This window comes from Oncorhynchus kisutch, linkage group LG2 (genome assembly GCF_002021735.2).
Source record: "Oncorhynchus kisutch isolate 150728-3 linkage group LG2, Okis_V2, whole genome shotgun sequence".
NCBI classification, from domain to species: Eukaryota; Metazoa; Chordata; class Actinopteri; order Salmoniformes; family Salmonidae; genus Oncorhynchus; species Oncorhynchus kisutch.
In genome coordinates this window covers 60161033-60186350 of record NC_034175.2, presented here as the reverse complement: position 1 = coordinate 60186350, position 25318 = coordinate 60161033, and the positions used below count along the sequence as shown (strand labels likewise).

At 42.7% G+C, this 25318-nt stretch overlaps 1 protein-coding gene across 5 annotated transcripts in view; it reads left to right on the top strand.

Annotated features, from left to right (window-relative positions):
- The window catches only part of LOC109869372 (mannosyl-oligosaccharide 1,2-alpha-mannosidase IB), a 146119-nt gene that overhangs the window by 103154 nt on the left and 17647 nt on the right, over nucleotides 1-25318 (top strand). The window lies entirely within an intron of this gene.

The window sequence follows — 25318 nt, the reverse complement described above, 5'->3', positions numbered from 1 at the left end:
AAATAATAATTACAATTGAGAGGCATGTGATAAGAAATATAGAGAAACAATTTTGTGTCAAAGTTAATTTACAAAAATCGCTATCAAGCAAGTTTTTTTTCAGTCATTTCCAATACCAGCTGTATTAAACTCCATTCTTTGAAGGATGCTGTGTCTGCATGTATGTATTGCAGTTATACACTTCAACAGTGTGTACCGCTCCTGGGACATCAATGATTCCACATTGCAACTATGCAATAGACTAGAAACACAATTTAAGTAAAGGCTGATGTGTAATTCATAAATACAGAAAAAAAACATTACACTACACTTGTGCATATCTAACTCCCTTCATCTGCATTCATCTGAAAAGGTTCTCCCAGCCATGTGGATGATTGAAAACAGGGCAGCAAAGTTTTTGTCACCAGAGCGGTTTAGAGCATATTACTATTTGCCTGTGAATAACCAGACCTTCATACACTACTTGCTATGCTGAATTATTGACACACAACCAGAAGCGAGCCACTCCGGCAGAGAATGACGTGTGGAAGAGGGCGAAGAACAAAATGAGAGTAACAATCCAGGCTATTTGCTCTGAGACCGGCATAGTAATGTAATGAAACAAGCAGGTAGCAGGTTTCGAACCCTCAACATTCTAGCCCGAAGTCCCAAATGCCCAAATGTATTAATTGGAATTGAGGCCGATTGTGACTAAAAACACTATCAATTGTATCTTTAACATGTGGAAATGGGGATAAGTATTAGTTTTTCACAAGCGTAGCAGGATGGAATATTAGCAGAACAATAGACTATTCAACCTTTACTAAAGAATTGTCTAATAGCCGAGCTAGCCGAGCCTACTTAGAAATGATTTGTGCCTAACAACACACGGTATATATATATATATAAAAGTCTCCAAGGTGGCATAGCAGTTCAGACGTCTTTTGTCCTCGTCTTGTCGTGTCCTGTATATATATATATTTACTACTTTTTCACATACATTTTATTTTTATTTTCCATCAACTCATCTTCAAAACACTCTCCTGCAACCCGCCTCACCAATGTATATTTATAAAAAAGTATTATTTACCTCAGATCTGTAATCCTCCAAGAAGCTAGCCAGAAACTCCAAGAAGCTAGCCTGAAACTAGCCAGAAGCTAATCCAGAAGCTAGTTCAGAAGCTAGTTAGCTCCTTTACTGGCAAATCGTTTTGTGGTCATCAGCTATCCTTTAGCTCGAAAATCTATCGCCAGTTCTGTACGGCGCAGCGCGGCTCGGAACGGAACATACCGGACCAATTTTTCTCTCCATGTCCCTGGACATTCATACCCGGATCTCACAGCTAGCTAGCTGCTATCCGTGTGACCATCGGAGCTAGCAAGCTCCGTCAATCACTCCTGAGTTCCATCAATCACACCTGGGCTGCAGTCACCTATCCGGACCCGTTTTACTGCCTTCGCGGAGCCCCACCGGGCCTTCACAACTGGACTGCCGACGTTATCTACCCGAAGGAGTTATTCGGCCGGCTCCTCCGTCGCGACGTTACCTGAACGCCCATCTGCGGCCTGCTAACCGTTAGCTGTCTTACCGGCTGCTATCTGAATAGACAATCGGACAATTTTTTTATTATTATTTTTTTTAAATTATTTTTTAAATTATTATTATTATCTTTTCTTCTTGGGCCTCTATAACTATATCTATTGTTTTTATTTTTGTTGTTGTTGTGTGATTTGGATTAATCCCCTCTACCACACGGAACCCCACTAATCTACTGACGGAACGTAAGGGGTGGCTAACAGACCTCCATCCTATGCTAGCTTGCTACCGATGCCCTGGCTAGCTGTCTAAATCACCAACCAACCTCTCCACTCACCGGACCCTTTTGATCACTCGACTAAGCATGCCTATCCTTAATGTCAATATGTCTTGTCCATTTCTGTTCTGGTTAGTGTTTATTGGCTTATTTCACTGTAGAGCCTCTAGTCCTGCTCACTATACCTTATCCAACCTATTAGTTCCACCACCCACACATGCAATGACATCTCCTGGTTTCAACGATGTTTCTAGAGACAATATCTCTCTCTTCATCACTCAATACCTAGGTTTACCTCCACTGTATTCACATCCTGCCATACATTTGTCTGTACATTATACCTTGATGCTATTTTATCGCCCCCAGAAACCTCCTTTTACTCTATGTTCCAGACGTTCTAGACGACCAATTCTCATAGCTTTTAGCCGTACCCTTATTCTACTCCTCCTATGTTCCTCTGGCGATGTAGAGGTGAATCCAGGCCCTGCAGTGCCTAGCTCCACTCCTATTCCCCAGGCGCTCTCTTTTGACGACTTCTGTAACCGTAATAGCCTTGGTTTCATGCATGTTAACATTAGAAGCCTCCTCCCTAAGTTTGTTCTATTCACTGCTTTAGCACACTCTGCCAACCCGGATGTTCTAGCTGTGTCTGAATCCTGGCTTAGGAAGACCACCAAAAATTCTGAAGTTTTAATTCCAAACTACAACATTTTCAGACAAGATAGAACTGCCAAAGGGGGCGGTGTTGCAATCTACTGCAAAGATAGCCTGCAGAGTTCTGTCCTACTATCCAGGTCTGTACCCAAACAATTTGAACTTCTACTTTTAAAAATCCACCTCTCTAAAAACAAGTCTCTCACCGTTGCCGCCTGCTATAGACCACCCTCTGCCCCCAGCTGTGCTCTGGACACCATATGTGAACTGATTGCCCCCCATCTATCTTCAGAGTTCGTGCTGCTAGGCGACCTAAACTGGAACATGCTTAACACCCCAGCCATCCTACAATCTAAACTTGATGCCCTCAATCTCACACAAATAATCAATGAACCTACCAGGTACCTCCCCAAAACCTTAAACACGGGCACCCTCATAGATATCATCCTAACCAACTTCCCCTCTAAATACACCTCTGCTGTCTTCAACCAAGATCTCAGCGATCACTGCCTCATTGCCTGCATCCGTAATGGGTCAGCGGTCAAACGACCTCCACTCATCACTGTAAAACGCTCCCTGAAACACTTCTGCGAGCAGGCCTTTCTAATCGACCTGGCCGGGGTATCCTGGAAGGATATTGATCTCATCCCGTCAGTAGAGGATGCCTGGATATTTTTTAAAAATGCCTTCCTAACCATCCTAAATAAACATGCCCCATTCAAGAAATTTAGAACCAGGAACAGATATAGCCCTTGGTTCTCCCCAGACCTGACTGCCCTTAACCAACACAAAAACATCCTATGGCGTTCTGCATTAGCATCGAACAGCCCCCGTGATATGCAGCTGTTCAGGGAAGCTAGAAATCATTATACACAGGCAGTTAGAAAAGCCAAGGCTAGCTTTTTCAAGCAGAAATTTGCTTCCTGCAACACTAACTCAAAAAAGTTCTGGGACACTGTAAAGTCCATGGAGAATAAGAACACCTCCTCCCAGCTGCCCACTGCACTGAAGATAGGAAACACTGTCACCACTGATAAATCCACCATAATTGAGAATTTCAATAAGCATTTTTCTACGGCTGGCCATGCTTTCCACCTGGCTACTCCTACCCCGGACAACAGCACTGCACCCCCAACAGCAACTCGCCCAAGCCTTCCCCATTTCTCCTTCTCCCAAATCCATTCAGCTGATGTTCTGAAAGAGCTGCAAAATCTGGACCCCTACAAATCAGCCGGGCTAGACAATCTGGACCCTTTCTTTCTAAAATTATCTGCCGAAATTGTTGCCACCCCTATTACTAGCCTGTTCAACCTCTCTTTCGTGTCGTCTGAGATTCCCAAAGATTGGAAAGCAGCTGCGGTCATCCCCCTCTTCAAAGGGGGGGACACTCTTGACCCAAACTGCTACAGACCTATATCTATCCTACCGTGCCTTTCTAAGGTCTTCGAAAGCCAAGTCAACAAACAGATTACCGACCATTTCGAATCTCACCATACCTTCTCTGCTATGCAATCTGGTTTCAGAGCTGGTCATGGGTGCACCTCAGCCACGCTCAAGGTCCTAAACGATATCTTAACCGCCATCGATAAGAAACATTACTGTGCAGCCGTATTCATTGATCTGGCCAAGGCTTTCGACTCTGTCAATCACCATATCCTCATCGGCAGACTCGACAGCCTTGGTTTCTCAAATGATTGCCTCGCCTGGTTCACCAACTACTTCTCTGATAGAGTTCAGTGTGTCAAGTCGGAGGGTCTGCTGTCCGGACCTCTGGCAGTCTCTATGGGGGTGCCACAGGGTTCAATTCTTGGACCGACTCTCTTCTCTGTATACATCAATGAGGTCGCTCTTGCTGCTGGTGAGTCCCTGATCCACCTCTACGCAGACGACACCATTCTGTATACTTCCGGCCCTTCTTTGGACACTGTGTTAACAACCCTCCAGGCAAGCTTCAATGCCATACAACTCTCCTTCCGTGGCCTCCAATTGCTCTTAAATACAAGTAAAACTAAATGCATGCTCTTCAACCGATCGCTACCTGCACCTACCCGCCTGTCCAACATCACTACTCTGGACGGCTCTGACTTAGAATACGTGGACAACTACAAATACTTAGGTGTCTGGTTAGACTGTAAACTCTCCTTCCAGACCCATATCAAACATCTCCAATCCAAAGTTAAATCTAGAATTGGCTTCCTATTTCGCAACAAAGCATCCTTCACTCATGCTGCCAAACATACCCTTGTAAAACTGACCATCCTACCAATCCTCGACTTTGGCGATGTCATTTACAAAATAGCCTCCAATACCCTACTCAACAAATTGGATGCAGTCTATCACAGTGCAATCCGTTTTATCACCAAAGCCCCATATACTACCCACCATTGCGACCTGTACGCTCTCGTTGGCTGGCCCTCGCTTCATACTCGTCGCCAAACCCACTGGCTCCATGTCATCTACAAGACCCTGCTAGGTAAAGTCCCCCCTTATCTCAGCTCGCTGGTCACCATAGCATCTCCCACCTGTAGCACACGCTCCAGCAGGTATATCTCTCTAGTCACCCCCAAGACCAATTCTTTCTTTGGCCGCCTCTCCTTCCAGTTCTCTGCTGCCAATGACTGGAACGAACTACAAAAATCTCTGAAACTGGAAACACTTATCTCCCTCACTAGCTTTAAGCACCAACTGTCAGAGCAGCTCACAGATTACTGCACCTGTACATAGCCCACCTAAAATTTAGCCCAAACAACTACCTCTTTCCCAACTGTATTTAATTTTTATTTATTTATTTATTTTGCTCCTTTGCACCCCATTATTTTTTTATTTCTACTTTGCACATTCTTCCATTGCAAAACTACCATTCCAGTATTTTACTTGCTATATTGTATTTACTTTGCCATCATGGCCTTTTTTTGCCTTTACCTCCCTTCTCACCTCATTTGCTCACATTGTATATAGACTTGTTTATACTGCATTATTGACTGTATGTTTGTTTTTACTCCATGTGTAACTCTGTGTCGTTTTATCTGTCGAACTGCTTTGCTTTATCTTGGCCAGGTCGCAATTGTAAATGAGAACTTGTTCTCAACTTGCCTACCTGGTTAAATAAAGGTAAAATAAATAAATAAATAAATAAAATATATACTTAGGTTGGAGTCATTAAAACTAGTTTTTCAACCACTCCACAAATTATTTCACTTGTAATTCACTTTATCACAATTCCAGTGGGTCACAAGTTTACATACACTAAGTTGACTGTGCCTTTAAACAGCTTGGTAAATTCCAGAAAATTGTGTCATAGCTTTAGAAGCTTCTGATAGGCTAATTGACCTCATTTGAGTCAATTGGAGGTGTACCTGTGGATGTATTTCAAGGCCTACCTTCAAACTCATTGCCTCTTTGCTTGACATGGGAAAATCAAAAGAAATCAGCCTTGACCTCAGGAAAAAATGTAGCCCTCCACAAGTCTGGTTCATCCTTGGGAGCAATTTTAAAACGCCTGAAGGTACCACGTTCATCTGTACAAACAATAGTACACTATTATAAACACCATGGGACCACACAGCCGTCATACTGCTCAGGAAGGAGACTGGTTCTGCCTCCTAGAGATTAACGTACTTTGGTGCAAAAAGTGCAAATCAATCCCAGAACAACCGAAAAGGAGCTGGAGAAGATGCTGGAGGAAACCGGTACAAAAGTATCTATATCCACAGTAAAACGAGTCCTATATTGACATAACCTGAAAGGCCGCTCAGTAAAGAAGAAGTCACTGCTCCAAAACCCAGACTACGGTTTGCAACTGCACATGGGGACAAAGATCGTACTTTTTTGGAGAAATGTCCTCTGGTCTGATGAAACCAAAATAGAACTGTTTGGTCATAATGACCAATGTTAGGTTTGGAGGAAAAAGGGGGATGCTTGCAACCCGAAGAACACCATCCCAACCGTGAGGCATGGGGGTGGCAGCATCATGTTGTGGGGGTGCTTTGCTGCAGGAGGGACTGGTGCACTTAGATGGCATCATGAGGCAGGAAAATTATGTGGATATATTGAAGCAACATCTCAAGACCTCAGTCAGGAAGTTAAAGCTTGGTTGCAAATGGGTCTTCCAAATGGACAATGACCCCAAGCATACTTCCAAAGTTGTGGCAAAATGGCTTAAGGACAACAAAGTCAAGGTATTGGAGTGGCCATCACAAAGCCCTGACCTCAATCCTATAGAAAATTTGAGGGCAGAACTGAAAGAGCGTGTGCGAGCAAGGAGGCCTAGAAACCTGACTCCGTTACCACAGCTCTGTCAGGAGGAATGGGCCAACATTCACCCAACTTATTTTTGGGAAGCTTGTGGAAGAATAGCTGAAACGTTTGACCCAAGTTAAACAATTTAAAGGCAATGCTACTAAACACTCATTGAGTGTATGTAAACTTCTGACCCACTGGGAATGTGATGAAAGAAGTAACCGCTGAAATAAATAAAATAATCTCTACTATTATTCTGACATTTCACATTCTTACAATAAAGTGGTGATCCTAACTGACCTAAGACAGGGAATCTTTACTAGGATTAAATGTCACAATTAAACTCAGTTTTTCACAATTCCTATTTGGCTAAGGTGTATGTAAACTTCCGATTACAACTGTATAATTGGTCATGGCTCCCGAGTGGCGCAGCGGTCTAAGGCACTGCATCTCGGTGCAAGAGACTTTACTACAGTACCTGGTTCGAATACAGGTTGTATCACATCCAACCGTGATTGGGAGTGCCATAGGGCAGCGCACAATTGGCGTGGCATCATCCGGGTTTGGCCGAGGTAGGCCGTCATTGTAAAAAAGAACTTGTTTTTACCTGACTTGTCTAGTTAAATAAAGGTTCATTTAAATGTTTTATTTTTATTAGGCCTACTTACTATTGCAACGGGTCAAAAATGTAGCATCCTACATAACACAATCATTTAAAGAAAAAAGTCTACACGTTCTAACGAAAACAATGCAACTAATAATGAAAAGCGCACATTGTTATATCCCGAACCCTAAAAGTAATTGGAAAGGTAGACATTGGTTACAATAAAGGATGTAAACAAGATGCTGTGTTTTTATTTACAGTAGTGATGGACAACTGGAGGCATTTTGAAAACAGATTTTCAAACACTTGTTTTTCACATGTACAGTAGCAGGTGTAGCCCATCATGCAAATCTTTCCTGTTAGCAGAACAATAGACTTGTTCTAGCTAGTTGTGAAAATTCCTCAACTTGCAATGTATTTGATGCTTAAGTACTCTAAAGGGTTACATTTCTAACTCAAAACAGCAGTACAGTATTTCTTCATTAACATCTTTGTTCTTTCGTTAATAAAATAATGAGAAAAAAGACATTCAAATGGGGATGTTTATTTAAGCTACATTTTAGTCGTACTTCCACCCAGCTCCACGACCACAGGTAAAACCTTGCTGAGATTATCAATGTATTTGTTGCATTGTTGTATCGTCGATTTCTCTAGCCAAAACATCTTGATTGACTTGACCAGTTCGTCTTTGCTTGGCAGAGTTATTGATGAAAGTTTTCATTTGATGCCAAACAAGTTTGATTGGGTTTAAATCAGGAGACCTACATGTAGAGATGAAAAAAATATATTTTTTAGATATACTCTAGGCCTACCGAAGGTGTTGAAGGTATTTTTATTGTTTTATTTTACGACAGAGGTCTACTTACTCTGCTGGCGTCTTGACCCAGTTTATGCCCTCATTATGACACCATTCTGTATACTTCTGGCCCTTCTTTGGACACTGTGTTAACAACCCTCCAGGTAAGCTTCAATGCCATACAACTCTCCTTCCATGGCCTCCAATTGCTCTTAAATACAAGTAAAACTAAATGCATGCTCTTCAACCGATCGCTACCTGCACCTACCCGCCTGTCCAACATCACTACTCTGGACGGCTCTGACTTAGAATACGTGGAAAACTACAAATACTTAGGTGTCTGGTTAGACTGTAAACTCTCCTTCCAGACCCATATCAAACATCTCCAATCCAAAGTTAAATCTAGAATTGGCTTCCTATTTCGCAACAAAGCATCCTTCACTCATGCTGCCAAACATACCCTTGTAAAACTGACCATCCTACCAATCCTCGACTTTGGCGATGTCATTTACAAAATAGCCTCCAATACCCTACTCAACAAATTGGATGCAGTCTATCACAGTGCAATCCGTTTTGTCACCAAAGCCCCATATACTACCCACCATTGCGACCTGTACGCTCTCGTTGGCTGGCCCTCGCTTCATACTCGTCGCCAAACCCACTGGCTCCATGTCATCTACAAGACCCTGCTAGGTAAAGTCCCCCCTTATCTCAGCTCGCTGGTCACCATAGCATCTCCCACCTGTAGCACACGCTCCAGCAGGTATATCTCTCTAGTCACCCCCAAAACAAATTCTTACTTTGGCCGCCTCTCCTTCCAGTTCTCTGCTGCCAATGACTGGAACGAACTACAAAAATCTCTGAAACTGGAAACACTTATCTCCCTCACTAGCTTTAAGCACCAACTGTCAGAGCAGCTCACAGATTACTGCATCTGTACATAGCCCACCTATAATTTAGCCCAAACAACTACCTCTTTCCCAACTGTATTTAATTAATTTATTTATTTTGCTCCTTTGCAGCCCATTATTTTTATTTCTACCTTGCACATTCTTCCATTGCAAAACTACCATTCCAGCGTCTTACTTGCTATATTGTATTTACTTTGCCACCATGGCCTTTTTTACCTCCCTTCTCACCTCATTTGCTCACATTGTATATAGACTTGTTTCTACTGTATTATTGACTGTATGTTTGTTTTACTCCATGTGTAACTCTGTGTCATTGTATGTGTCGAACTGCTTTGCTTTATCTTGGCCAGGTCGCAATTGTAAATGAGAACTTGTTCTCAACTTGCCTACCTGGTTGAATAAAGGTGAAATAATAATAAAAAAATGCAATGCAAACCCAGGCGGCAGTGTGTTTTGGGTCCTTGTCTGCATTTGGAGAAGAGAAAAACACACATAGCCTAACAGGGTAGGCAGGGTAGCCTAGTGGTTAGAGCGTTGGACTAGTAACCGGAAGGTTGCAAGTTCAAATCCCCGAGCTGACAAGGTACAAATCTGTCGTTCTGCCCCTGAACAGGCAGTTAACCCACTGTTCCTAGGCCATCATTGAAAATAAGAATTTGTTCTTAACTGACTTGACTAGTTAAATAAAGGTAAAATAAAATAAAAAACAGCCATCATTAGGTACAATAATAGCAATATAAACTCAGCAACAAAAAAACACCCCTTTTTCAGGACCCTTTCTTTCAAAGATAATTCGTAAAAATCCAAATAACTTCACAGATCTTCATTGTAAAGTGTTTTAACACTGTTTCGCATGCTTGTTCAGTGAACCATAAACAATTAATGGTCATGCAAGATGGCGTAGCAGTAAGTCGTCCTGTCTTGTCGTGTCCCTGTATATTTTGTTTATATTTTGTTTATTTTTCGTTTTTTACATATCTTTCGTTTTTTTTTACATATTTTTCGTTTTTTACATAGCTATCCCTTTAAAAACATTTTGCTAAACCTAAGCTTCCAAATACGCTGGATCTTCACAACTAGCTATCTAGCTGATTACCCCTGGCTAGCGTTTCCACCCACTTAGCTTGAAGCTAGCCCGGCCTGCGCTACCACCGTAGCATACTCCTGAGCTACAATACCCGGGCCCACGACCGGTCTATCGATGTCACCGCATGAAGAGGAATAAACAGACTCACCCCATCGCGACGTCCCCCAAAGGCTAACTCTCTAGCCCTCGCTATCTCCCTGCTTGCTAATTCGGCCTGCTAACTGCTAGCTTGTCCAGCTCCGGTCCGCTAACTGCTACCTTGTCTAGCCCGGGCCTACAAACTGTTAGCTTGTTAGCACAGGCCTGCTAACCGCCTGAATCGCCGCGTCCCAAACGCCCACCGGACCCATATTTACTTTCTATCTCTTTTGACTTTTAATTTGTTTATACCTTCCGGAAACCTGCCTCACCCAATGTGATACGGAATCGCTATTATTTTTTATTTATTTTTAGAACACACTCAAGAACCTCCAGAAGCTAACCAGCTAACTAGCTACAAGCTATTTAGTCATTGTTCGTTTTTTTTTAACCTGGATAACACTCGCCAGTCCAGCTTCCCTTCCCCATCCACCGCTGCCCCCTGGACACTGATCTCTTGGCTACATAGCTGATGCACGCTGGACTGTCCATAAATCACGGTACTCCATTCTGCTTGTTTGTTTTATCTGTTGGCCCCGTTGCCTAGTCTACGCCATTTTACCTGCTGTTGTTGTGCTAGCTGATTAGCTGTTGTCTCACCTACTGTTTTAGCTAGCTTTCCCAATTCAACACCTGTGATTACTGTATGCCTCGCTGTATGTCTCTCTCAAATGTCAATATGCCTTGTATACTGTTGTTCAGGTTAGTTATCATTGTTTTAGTTCACAATGGAGCCCCTAGTTCCACTCTTCATACCCCTGATAACTCCTTTGTCCCACCTCCCACACATGCGGTGACCTCACCCATTACTACCAGCATGTCCAGAGATACAACCTCTCTCATCATCACCCAGTGCCTGGGCTTACCTCCGCTGTACCCGCACCCCACCATACCCCTGTCTGCGCATTATGCCCTGAATATATTCTACCATGCCCAGAAACCTGCTCCTCTTATTCTCTGTCCCCAACGCTCTAGGCGACCAGTTTTGATAGCCTTTAGCCGCACCCTCATACTACTCCTTCTCTGTTCCGCGGGTGATGTGGAGGTAAACCCAGGCCCTGCATGTCCCCAGGCACCCTCATTTGTTGACTTCTGTGTTCGAAAAAGCCTTGGTTTCATGCATGTCAACATCAGAAGCCTCCTCCCTAAGTTTGTCTTACTCACTGCTTTAGCACACTCTGCTAACCCTGATGTCCTTGCTGTGTCTGAATCCTGGCTCAGGAAGGCCACCAAAAATTCAGAGATTTCCATACCCAACTATAACATCTTCCGTCAAGATAGAACTGCCAAAGGGGGAGGAGTTGCAGTTTACTGCAGAGATGGCCTGCAAAGTAATGTCATACTTTCCAGGTCCATACCCAAACAGTTCGAACTACTAATTTTGAAAATTACTCTCTCCAGAAATAAGTCTCTCACGGTTGCCGCCTGCTACCGACCCCCCTCAGCTCCCAGCTGTGCCCTGGACACCATTTGTGAATTGATCGCCCCCCATCTAGCTTCAGAGTTTGTTCTGTTAGGTGACCTAAACTGGGATATGCTTAACACCCCGCCAGTCCTACAATCTAAGCTAGATGCCCTCAATCTCACACAAATCATCAAGGAACCCACCAGGTACAACCCTAACTCGGTAAACAAGGGCACCCTCATAGACGTCATCCTGACCAACTGGCCCTCCAAATACACCTCCGCTGTCTTCAACCAGGATCTCAGCGATCACTGCCTCATTGCCTGTATCCGCTACGGAGCCGCAGTCAAACGACCACCCCTCATCACTGTCAAACGCTCCCTAAAACACTTCTGTGAGCAGGCCTTTCTAATCGACCTGGCCCGGGTATCCTGGAAGGACATTGACCTCATCCCGTCAGTTGAGGATGCCTGGTCATTCTTTAAAAGTAACTTCCTCACCATTTTAGATAAGCATGCTCCGTTCAAAAAATGCAGAACTAAGAACAGATACAGCCCTTGGTTCACCCCAGACCTGACTGCCCTCGACCAGCACAAAAACATCCTGTGGCGGACTGCAATAGCATCGAATAGTCCCCGTGATATGCAACTGTTCAGGGAAGTCCGGAACCAATACACGCAGTCAGTCAGGAAAGCTAAGGCCAGCTTCTTCAGGCAGAAGTTTGCATCCTGTAGCTCCAACTCCAAAAAGTTCTGGGACACTGTGAAGTCCATGGAGAACAAGAGCACCTCCTCCCAGCTGCCCACTGCACTGAGGCTAGGTAACACGGTCACCACTGATAAATCCATGATTATCGAAAACTTCAATAAGCATTTCTCAACGGCTGGCCATGCCTTCCGCCTGGCTACTTCAACCTCGGCCAACAGCTCCGCCCCCCCCGCAGCTCCTCGCCCAAGCCTCTCCAGGTTCTCCTTTACCCAAATCCAGATAGCAGATGTTCTGAAAGAGCTGCAAAACCTGGACCCGTACAAATCAGCTGGGCTTGACAATCTGGACCCTCTATTTCTGAAACTATCTGCCACCATTGTCGCAACCCCTATTACCAGCCTGTTCAACCTCTCTTTCATCTCGTCTGAGATCCCCAAGGATTGGAAAGCTGCCGCAGTCATCCCCCTCTTCAAAGGGGGAGACACCCTGGACCCAAACTGTTACAGACCTATATCCATCCTGCCCTGCCTATCTAAGGTCTTCGAAAGCCAAGTCAACAAACAGGTCACTGACCATCTCGAATCCCACCGTACCTTCTCCGCTGTGCAATCTGGTTTCCGAGCCGGTCACGGGTGCACCTCAGCCACACTCAAGGTACTAAACGATATCATAACCGCCATCGATAAAAGACAGTACTGTGCAGCCGTCTTCATCGACCTTGCCAAGGCTTTCGACTCTGTCAATCACCATATTCTTATCGGCAGACTCAGTAGCCTCGGTTTTTCGGATGACTGCCTTGCCTGGTTCACCAATTACTTTGCAGACAGAGTTCAGTGTGTCAAATCGGAGGGCATGCTGTCCGGTCCTCTGGCGGTCTCTATGGGGGTGCCACAGGGTTCAATTCTCGGGCCGACTCTTTTCTCTGTGTATATCAATGATGTTGCTCTTGCTGCGGGCGATTCCCTGATCCACCTCTACGCAGACGACACCATTCTATATACTTTCGGCCCGTCTTTGGACACTGTGCTATCTAACCTCCAAACAAGCTTCAATGCCATACAACACTCCTTCCGTGGCCTCCAACTGCTCTTAAACGCTAGTAAAACCAAATGCATGCTTTTCAACCGGTCGCTGCCTGCACCTGCATGCCCGACTAGCATCACCACCCTGGATGGTTCCGACCTAGAATATGTGGACGTCTATAAGTACCTAGGTGTCTGGCTAGACTGCAAACTCTCCTTCCAGACTCATATCAAACATCTCCAATCGAAAATCAAATCAAGAGTCGGCTTTCTATTCCGCAACAAAGCCTCCTTCACTCAAGCCGCCAAGCTTACCCTAGTAAAACTGACTATCCTACCGATCCTCGACTTCGGCGATGTCATCTACAAAATGGCTTCCAACACTCTACTCAGCAAACTGGATGCAGTCTATCACAGTGCCATCCGTTTTGTCACTAAAGCACCTTATACTACCCACCACTGCGACTTGTATGCTCTAGTCGGCTGGCCCTCGCTACATATTCGTCGCCAGACCCACTGGCTCCAGGTCATCTACAAGTCTATGCTAGGTAAAGCTCCGCCTTATCTCAGCTCACTGGTCACGATGGCAACACCCATCCGTAGCACGCGCTCCAGCAGGTGTATCTCACTGATCATCCCTAAAGCCAACACCTCATTTGGCCGCCTTTCGTTCCAGTACTCTGCTGCCTGTGACTGGAACGAATTGCAAAAATCGCTGAAGTTGGAGACTTTTATCTCCCTCACCAACTTCAAACATCAGCTATCTGAGCAGCTAACCGATCGCTGCAGCTGTACATAGTCTATTGGTAAATAGCCTACCCTTTTCACCTACCTCATCCCCATACTGTTTTTATTTATTTACTTTTCTGCTCTTCTGCACACCAATATCTCTACCTGTACATGACCATCTGATCATTTATCACTCCAGTGTTAATCTGCAAAATTGTAATTATTTGCCTACCTCCTCATGCCTTTTGCACACATTGTATATAGACCCCCCCTTTGTTTTCTACTGTGTTATTGACTTGTTAATTGTTTACTCCATGTGTAACTCTTTGTTGTATGCTCACACTGCTATGCTTTATCTTGGCCAGGTCGCAGTTGCAAATGAGAACTTGTTCTCAACTAGCCTACCTGGTTAAATAAAGGTGAAAAAAAAATAAAAATAAAAAATAAAAAAAATTAAAAATAAAAATGCACCTGTGGAACAGACGTTAAAACCTCTTGATTCTAGCCATCCCGGATCCGGGATCATGAATACAGCCTCAAGCTCATTACCATAACGCAACGTTAACTATTCATGAAAATCGCAAATGAAATTAATATGCTAGCTCTCAAGCTTAGCCTTTTGTTAACAACACTGTCACCTCAGATTTTCAAAATATGTTTCTCAACCATAGCAAAACAAGCATTTGTGTAACAGCTAGCATAGCTAGCGTAGCATTTAGCGTTAGCAACAGCAGGCAACATTTTCACAAAAAACAGAAAAGCATTCAAATAAATCATTTACCTTTGAAGAACTTCGGATGTTTTCAATGAGAAGACTCTCAGTTAGATAGCAAATGTTCAGTTTTTCCAAAAATATTATTTGTTTAGGACAAATCGCTCTGTTTTGTTCATCACGTTTAGCTACGAAAAAAACCTGTATCCAGGAGTGTAATTATCCCCGCAGCTCATTAGCATAACACAACGTTAACTATTCATGAAAATCGCAAATTAAATTAAATGAATATGCTAGCTCTCAAACTTAGCCTTTTGTTAACAACACTGTCATCTCAGATTTTCAAAATATGCTTCTCAACCATAGCAAAACAAGCATTTGTGTAACAGCTAGCGTAGCTAGCATAGCATTTAGCGTTATCATCAGCAGGCAACATTTTCACAAAAACCAGAAAAGCATTCAAATAAATAATTTACCTTTGAAGAACTTCGGATGTTTTCAATGAGGAGACTCTCAGTTAGATATCAAATGCTCAGTTTTTCCTGAAAGATTATTTGTTTAGGAGAAATCGCTCCGTTTGGTGCGTCACGTTTGGCTACCAAAAAAAAACGAAAATTCAGTCATCAAAACGGCGAACTTTTTTCCAAATTAACTCCATAATATCGACTGAAACATGGTAAACGTTGCTTAGAATCAATCCTTAAGGTGTTTTTCACATATCTCTTCATGATATATCGTTCGTGGAAGCCTCCTCTCTCCTCTCAATCACTGGATGACTGCGTGCAGCTTGTAGATTACGCACCAATTTAGACAATGATATGCCTACAAATACGTCACAATGCTGCAGACACCTTGGAGAAACGATAGAAAGGGCAGGCTCAGTCCTGGCGCATTCACAGCCATATAAGGAGACAATGGAAAACAGAGTGTCAAATTTCCTGTTTGAAGTTTCATCTTGGTTTCGCCTGTAGCATGAGTTCTGTGGCACTCACAGATAATATCTTTGCAGTTTTGGAAACGTCAGAGTGTTTTCTTTCCAAAGCTGTCAATTATATGCATAGTCGAGCATCTTTTCGTGACAAAATATTGCGCTCAAAACGGGCACGTTTTTTTATCCATAAATTAAAAGAGCGCCCCCTATATCCAAGAAGTTAAGACACTAACAGCTTATAGACGGTAGGCAATGAAGGTCACAGTTCTGAAAACCTACGATACTAAAGAGGCTTTTGTACTTGACTCTGGAAAAACACCAAAAGAAAGATGCCCAGGATCCCTGCTCATCTGCGTGAACGTGCCTTAGGCATGCTACACGAAGGCATGAGGACTGCAGATGTGGCCACGGCAATGAATTGCCAGGTCCGTACTGTGAGATGCCTAAGACAGCCCTACAGGGAGTCTGGACGGACAGCTGATTGTCCTCGCAGTGGCAGACCACTTGTAACAATACCTGCACAGGATCGGTACATCCGAACATCATATGGATGGCAACAACTGCCCGAGTTACACCAGGAACGCACAATCACTCCATCAGTGCTCACACTGTCCGCAATAGGCTGAGAGAGGCTGGACTGAGGGCTTGTAGGCCTGTTGTAAGGCAGGTCCTCACCAGACATCACCTGCAACAATGTCGCCTATGGGCACAAACCCACTGTCGCTGGACCAGACAGGACTGGCAAAAAGTGCTCTTCACTGACGAGTCGCGGTTATGTCTCACCAGGGGTAATGATCGGATTCGAGTTTATCGTCGAAGGAATGAGCTTTACACCAAGGTCTGTACTCTGGAGTGGGATCGATTTGGAGGTGGAGTGTCTGTCATGGTCTGGGGCGATGTGTCACAGCGTCATCGGACTGAGCTTGTTGTCATTACAGGCAATCTCAACTCTGTGCGTTACAGGGATGTCATCCTCCTCCCTTTTGTGTGTGTGTATACGTGTGTGTATACGTGTGAGTGTATACGTGTGTGTATACATGTATATACATATGTATACACATAAATATGTGTATATATATATATGTATATATATGTGTATATACATATGTGTATACATGTATACATATGTATATATACACATATGTGTATATATACACATATATGTATATATACACATATATGTATATGTATATATATATGTATATATACACATATATGTATATGTATATATATATGTATATATACACATATATGTATATATATATATGTATATATACACATATATATATATATATATATATATGTATATATACACATGTATGTATGTATATGTATGTATGTATGTATATGTATGTACATGTATATGTATGTATGTATGTACAGTGGGGCAAGAGTATTTAGCCAGCCACCAATTGTGCAAGTTCTCCCACTTAAAAATATGAGAGAGCCTTGTAATTTTTATCATAGGTACACTTCAACTATGACAGAAAAAATGAGAGAGAGAAAATCCAGAAAATCACATTGTAGGATTTTTAATGAATTTATTTGCAAATTATGGTGGAAAATAAGTATTTGGTCAATAACAAAGTTTATCTCAACACTTTGTTATATACCCTTTGTTGGCAATGACAGAGGTCAAATGTTTTCTGTAAGTCTTCACAAGGTTTTCACACACTGTTGCTGGTATTTTGGCCCATTCCTCCATGCAGATCTCCTCTAGAGCAGTAGTGTTTTGGGGCTGTTTCTGGGCAACACGGACTTTCTTCTCCCTCCAAAGATTTTCTTTGTGGTTGAGATCTGGAGACTGGCTAGACCTTGAAGGACCTCCAGGACCTTGAAATGCTTCTTACGAAGCCACTCCTTCGTTGCCCGGGCGGGGGTGTTTGGGATCATTGTCATGCTGAAAGACCCAGCCACGTTTCATCTTCAATGCCCTTGCTGATGGAAGGAGGTTTTCACTCAAAATCTCACGATACATGGCCCCATTCATTCTTTCCTTTACATGGATCAGTCGTCCTGGTCCCTTTGCAGAAAAACAGCCCCAAAGCATGATGTTTCCACCCCCATGCTTCACAGTAGGTATGGTGTTCTTTGGAAGCAACTCAGCATTCTTTGTCCTCCAAACATGACGAGTTGAGTTTTTACCAAAAAGTTATATTATGGTTTCATCTGACCATATGACATTCTCCCAATCTTCTTCTGGATCATCCAAATGCTCTCTAGCAAAACTCCAGACGGGCCTGGACATGTACTGGCTTAAGCAGGGGAACACATCTGGCACTGCAGGATTTGAGTCCCTGGTGGCGTAGTGTGTTACTGATGGTAGGCTTTGTTACTTTGGTCCCAGCTCTCTGCAGGTCATTCACTAGGTCCCCCCCCGTGTGGTTCTAGGATTTTTGCTCACCATTCTTGTGATCATTTTGACCCCACGGGGTGAAATCTTGCGTGGAGCCCCAGATCGAGGGAGATTATCAGTGGTCTTGTATGTCTTCCATTTCCTAATAATTGCTCCCACAGTTTCTGCTTACCTATTGCAGATTCAGTCTTCCCAGCCTGGTGCAGGTCTAGTATTTTGTTTCTGGTGTCCTTTGACAGATCTTTGGTCTTGGCCATAGTGGAGTTTGGAGTGTGACTGTTTGAGGTTGTGGACAGGTGTCTTTTAATACTGATAAGTTCAAACAGGTGCCATTAATACAGGCAACGAGTGGAGGACAGAGGAGCCTCTTAAAGAAGAAGTTACAGGTCTGTGAGAGCCAGAAATCTTGCTTGTTTGTAGGTGACCAAATACTTATTTTCCACCATAATTAGCAAATAAATCCATTAAAAATCCTACAATGTGATTTTCTTAATTGTTTTTCCTCATTTGGTCTGTCATAGTTGAAGTGTACCTATGATGAAAATTACAGGCCTCTCTCATATTTTTAAGTGGGAGAACTTGCACAATTGATGGCTGACTAAATACGTTTTTGCCCCACTGTATATTCAAACACTTGGATCCCTTGCAATACCCCTGTTGACCCCAGTTTGAAAACTCCTGCGCTAGCGTACGCAACCCACTAATCTTCCTCACAAATATACTTGTTCAAGCACCCACAAATGTATGGTTACACTAAGGGTCCCTAAAATGTTAGAGCCGCGACCCAAAAATCTTTTGTGGATATCAAAAATGTTTTTGTGACACCACCCATGTTAAAAAAAAAAAATGCGTACTCAACGGCCGATGTTTACTTTTAAATTTGAGTTTTTGACAGTGTTTAAATCTTAAGACCATATGATTTGATGTGACTGAAATGCATCAGAAAGGTATTGGGAAGCTCAGAAGATCATCAGACAATAATGTTGAATGATCTGTGTAGAAAATAACATAATTGATGGTCTTGTCCACTCAGTTCTAATATTTTATGATAATTGATAAGATTCTTGTTTGCATAAAATAGACGCAGACCAGTCTTTCAATAATAGGTAACAGAATTTATTCTCGGAGTGCGCTGCTACTTAACCACGAGCAACAGTTTATATACAGATCATGATGTCATTTCATTGCTTTTACAGAATCCCTTCGTCTTGACCGGGACAAAGTTAGGTGAAAAGTTCATTCTAACTTACTAACACACTCCCACTCCTCACACCCCTCAACATTATCAATCACCACTGAGCTGACAGTTCTAATTAACAGAAAACCTAGGAATGCACTCACTGTCTTATCTAAAAACCCCAGAGCTAAGTTTCTGTAGGTTCAACGCTAGGTTAACACAGTCCCCAACCCATTCGTTTCTTCCTAGTTGGAATGGTGTTCATTAACTTTAATTACTCCTTGTCCGTGTCACACAATCCCTTCTTATGAACTCATATATTGTTAATCAGATATAATAAAACAGAGTATAAGTTTACTTAGTTACAATTCTATTTAAAATGGGTATATTGTTTATTCATTTATTCATAATAATTCCAACAAAAGGGGGACACATTTGTAGGAAGAAAACAGAAACCGCTCTGTTTATTACAACCTCCTCTAGCGGCTACCGGAGGTTACTGAAGTAATCCCGGTTCTTTGAACCAAGAGCAAATTTTCTAGTTTGGTGAAACCCTGGGTTACACGTATGCACTTGCACGCACACAAACACACTGTGCCCTCTACAGTGTATACCTCTTTCCAAGGTTGCTTGCATTTGGCATTTCTCTCGATCTCTGAGAATGAATTATTCATTGCAAATTCCCTGTTCTCTTCATTTTGCCAGGGGCACACCAATCCCCCACAGCCATTAGCATAGAAAACATATTTTACTTTGTGTCTGAGTCTCTTCAGCTCCTCTCTCGCTCTCCTCTGGGCCTGTGGTGTAAAAGTACTAAAATAGTTTTTAAGGTATCTGTACTTTACTATTTACAGTTGAAGTTTACATATACCTTAGCCAAATACATTTAAACCGAGTTTTTAACAATTCCTGACATTTAATCCTCGTAAAAATCCCCTGTTTTCGGTCAGTTAGGATCACCACTTTATTTTAAGAATGTGAAATGTCAGAATAATAGTAGAGAATTATTTATTTCAGCTTTTATTTCTTTCATCACATTCCCAGAGGGTCAGAAGTTTACATACACTCAGTATTTGGTAGCATTGCCTTTAAATAGTTTAACTTGGGTCAAACGTTTTGCGTAGGCTACCACAAGCTTCCCACAATAAGTTGGGTAAATTTTGGCCCATTCCTCCTGACAGAGCTGGTGTAACTGAGTCGGGTTTGAAGGCCTCCTTGCTCGCACACGCTTTTTTAGTTCTGCCCACACATTTTCTTTGGGATTCAGGTCAGGGCTTTGTGATGGCCACTCCAATACCTTGACTTTGTTGTCCTTAAGCCATTTTGCCACAACTTTGGAAGTATGCTTGGGGTCATTGTCCATTTGGAAGACCAATTTGCAACCAAGCTTTAACTTCCTGACTGAGGTCTTGAGATGTTGCTTCAATATATCCACATAATTTTCCACATAATTTCCATCTATTTTCTGAAGTGCACCCACAACATGGTGCTGCCATGTGCTTCACGGTTGGGATGGGGTTGCAAGCATCCCCCTTTTTCCTCCAAACATAACAATGGTCATTATGGCCAAACAGTTTTTTTTTCTCAGTTTTTCTCCCAAATTTCGTGGTATCCAATTGTTTAGTAGCTACCATCTTGTCTCATCGCTAAAACTCCCGTACGGGCTGGGGACAGACGAAGGTTGAAAGTCATGCGTCCTCCGATACACAACCCAACCAAGCCGCACTGCTGCTTCTTAACACAGCGCGCATCCAACTCGGAAGCCAGCCGCACCAATGTGTCGGAGGAAACACCGTGCACCTGGCAACCTTGGTTAACGCGCACTGAGCCCGGCCCGCCACAGGAGTCGCTGGTGCGCGATGAGACAAGGATATCCCTACCGGCCAACCCCTCGCTAACCCGGACGACGCTAGGCCAATTGTGCGTCGCCCCACGGACCTCCCGGTCGCGGCCGGTTAAGACAGAGGCTGGGCGCGAACCCAGAGTCTCTGGTGGCACAGCTGGCGCTGCAGTACAGCGCCCTTAACCACTGCCCCACCCGGGAGGCCCCAAACAGTTCTGTTTTTGTTTCATCAGACCAGAGGACATTTCTCCAAAAAGTACAGTCTTTGTCCCCATGTGCAGTTACAAACCGTTGTCTGTTTTTTTATGGCGGTTTGGGAGCAGTGGCTTCTTCCTTGCTGAGTGGCCTTTCAGGTTATGTCGATATAGGACTCATTTTACTGTGGACATAGATACTTTTGTAGCTGTTTCCTCCAGCATCTTCACAATGTCTTTGCTTTTGTTCTGGGATTGCTGCGGGCGATTCCCTGATCCACCTCTACGCATACGACACCATGTATACTTCCGGCCCGTCCTTGGACACTGTGCTATCTAACCTCCAAACGAGCGTCAATGCCATACAACACTCCTTCCGTGGCCTCCAACTGCTCTTAAACGCTAGTAAAACCAAATGCATGCTTTTCAACCGTTCGTTGCCTGCACCCGCACGCCCGACTAGCATCACCACCCTGGATGGTTCCGACCTAGAATATGTGGACATCTATAAGTACCTAGGTGTCTGGCTAGACTGTAAACACTCCTTCCAGACTCATATCAAACATCTCCAATCTAAAATCAAATCTAGAGTCGGCTTTCTATTCCGCAACAAAGCCTCCTTCACTCACGCCGCCAAACTTACCCTAGTAAAACTGACTATCCTACCGATCCCCGACTTCGGCGATGTCATCTACAAAATAGCTTCCAACACTCTACACAGCGAACTGGATTCAGTTTATCACAGTGCCATCTGTTTTGTCACTAAAGCCCCTTATACCACCCACCACTGCGACCTGTATGCTCTAGTCGGCTGGCCCTCGCTACATATTCGTCGCCAGACCCTACAAGTCCATGCTAGGTAAAGCTCCGCCTTATCTCAGTTCACTGGTCACGATACGCGCTCCAGCAGGTGTATCTCACTGATCATCCCTAAAGCCTTTCGTTCCAGTTCTCTGCTGCCTGTGACTGGAACGAATTGCAAAAATCGCTGAAGTTGGAGACGTTTATCTCCCTCACCAACTTCAAACATCTGCTGTCTGAGCAGCTAACCGATCGCTGCTGCTGTACATAGTCTATCGGTAAATAGCCCACCCAATTTTACCTACCTCATCCCCATACTGTTTTTATTTATTTACTTTTCTGCTCTTTTGCACACCAATATCTCTACCTGTACATGACCATCTGATCATTTATCACTCCAGTGTTAATCTGCAAAATTGTAATTATTTGCCTACCTCCTTTTGCACACAATGTATATAGACTCTCTTTTTTTTCTACTGCGTTATTGACTTGTTAATTGTTTACTCCATGTGTAACGTTGTTGTCTGTTCACACTGCTATGCTTTATCTTGGCCAGGTTGCAGTTGCAAATGAGAACTTGTTCTCAACTAGCCTTCCTGGTTAAATAAAAGTGAAATAAAAAATTACAAAATAAAAATGTTACACCTTTTTGCACCAAGTCCGTTCATCTCTAGGAGACGGAACGCCTCTCCTTCCTGAGCGGTATGACGGCTGCGTGGTCCCTTGGTGTTTATACTTGTGTACTATTGTTTGTACAGATGAACGTGGTACCTTCAGGTGTTTGGAAATTTCTCCCAAGGATGAACCAGACTTGTGGAGGTCTACAATTTTTTTTTCTGAGGTCTTGCCTGATTTATTTTGATTTTCCCATGATGTCAAGCAAAGAGGCACTGAGTTTGAAGGTAGGCCTTGAAATACATCCACAGGTACACCTCCATTTGATTCAAATTATGTCAATTAGCCTATCAGAAGCTTCTAAAGCCATGACATAATTTTACAGAATTTCCCAAGCTGTTTAAAGGCACTCACCTTAGTGTATGTAAACTTCTGATACAATTTATTATAAGTGAAATAATCTGTCTATAAACAATTATTGGAAAAATTATTTGTGTCATGCACAAAGTAGATGTCCTAGCTGACTTGCCAAAACTATAGTTTAACTTCTCTAGGGTAGGGGGCAGCATTCGTAATTTTGGATGAAAAGCGTGCCCAAATTAAACTGCCTGCTACTCAGGCCCAGAAGATAGGATATGCCTATAATTGGTAGATTTGGATAGGAAACACTCTAGTTTCCAAAACTGTTAAAATAGTGTCTGTGAGTATTGCAGAACTGATTTGGCAGGTGCAAACCTGAAAAATCCATTCATGAAATTTTATTTTGGTTTTGTAGTTTTCTATTCAATGCCATTACAGTATCCATTGACGTAGGACTCAAATTGCAGTTCCTATGCCTTCTACTCGATGTCAACAGTCTTTAGAAATTGTTTCTGGCTTGTATTCTGAAAAATGAGGGAGTAAGAGCAGTCTGAATGAGTGGACCCTGCAGTGTCAGAGCTTTTTCATGCGCACGACCGAGAGTGCCTTTCATGTTTCCTTTCATATTGATGACGTTATTGTCCGGTTGAAATATTATCGATTTATTTAGGCTAAAAACAACCTGAGGCTTGAATATAAACATCGTTTGACCTTTTTCTATGAATTTATGGATACAATTTTGATTTTTTTGTCTGCCTGTTGTGACTGCGTTTGAGCCTGTGGATTACTGAAGAAAACGCACAAACAAAACTGAGCTTTTTGGATATAAAGAGACTTTATCGAACAAAACAAACATTTGAGTAAATTAATGTCTTCTGAGTGCAACCATATGAAGATCATCAAAGGTAAGTGATCCATTTTATCTCTTTCTGTCCTGTGTAACTCTTCTACTTGGCTGGTTACTGTTTGTAATGATTTGTCTGCTGGGTGATTTTCTCAAATAATCGTAAGGTATGGTTTTGCCGTAAAGCCTTTTTGAAATCTGACACCGTGGTTGGATTCACAAGAAGTTAATCTTTAAACCTATGTAAAATACTTGTTTTTTCAAAATTTTTATAGTGAGTATTTGAATTTGGCGCTCTGCAATTTCACTGGCTCTTGTTGAGGTGGGAAGCTAGCGTCCCACTTGTACCAGAGAGGTTAACAAGACATTTGTGGAGTGGTTGAAAAATGAGTTTTCATGACTCCAACCTAAGTGTATGTAAACTTCTGACTTCAGCTGTATATAGATGTATGTACTGCGTATACAAAATATTAGGAATCTTTCATGACAGACTGATCACGTGAAAGCTATGCTCCCTTATTGATGCCACTTGTTAAATCCAATTCAATCCGTGTAGATGACTAGGAGGAGACAGGTTAAAGAAGCATTTTTATGCCTCGGGACAATTAATACATAGATTGTGCCATTGAGGGTAAATGGGCAAGACAAAAGATTGAAGTGCCTTTGAAAGGGGTATGGTAGCAGGTGCCAGTAGCAGAGCCATGACACTCAGAGTACTGTGTTCTCCCCATGATGCCTGACTCTGTTTAACTTCAGTTGTTAGCCAGCAGGGAGGGACTTGAAACAAATACCAAAATATACTTTTTGTATATAATTTTCCTTTATTAGTCCATTGTTGACAGTCCCAAATTTTTTGCTTGTCAGCATTCAAGTTTTCAAATTATGTATCTTTCAAAATACAGAAATCGTCCCTGTATGATGTGATGCTGCATTTTCCATCATACGTGGAGGATTTTTATTTGTTTTGAAAGTTACTTGTCTTAACTTGAATACTGACAAGAAAAACATTTTGGGACTATGTCAACAATGGACTAATGAAACAAATGGATCATTTTGGGGTTGAATTTTCTTTTAAGTCCCTCCTGGCTAACAACTGAAGCTTAAGGAAGCCACAGAAAAATGAATCTGGTGGATATCCCTTTCAATGGGCAATAGGGATGCATAGAAAGACAGGGGTTTCAAAATAAGAGTCACTTCCTGATTGGATTTTTCTAAGGATTCTGCCTGCAATATCAGTTCTGTTATACTCACAGACAATATTTTTACAGTTTTGGAAACTTTAGAGTGTTTTCTATCCTAAGCTGTCAATTATATGCATATTCTAGCATCTGGTCCTGAGAAATAGGCGGTGTACTTTGGGAACGTTATTTTTCCAAAATTAAAAATAGTGCCCCCTAGT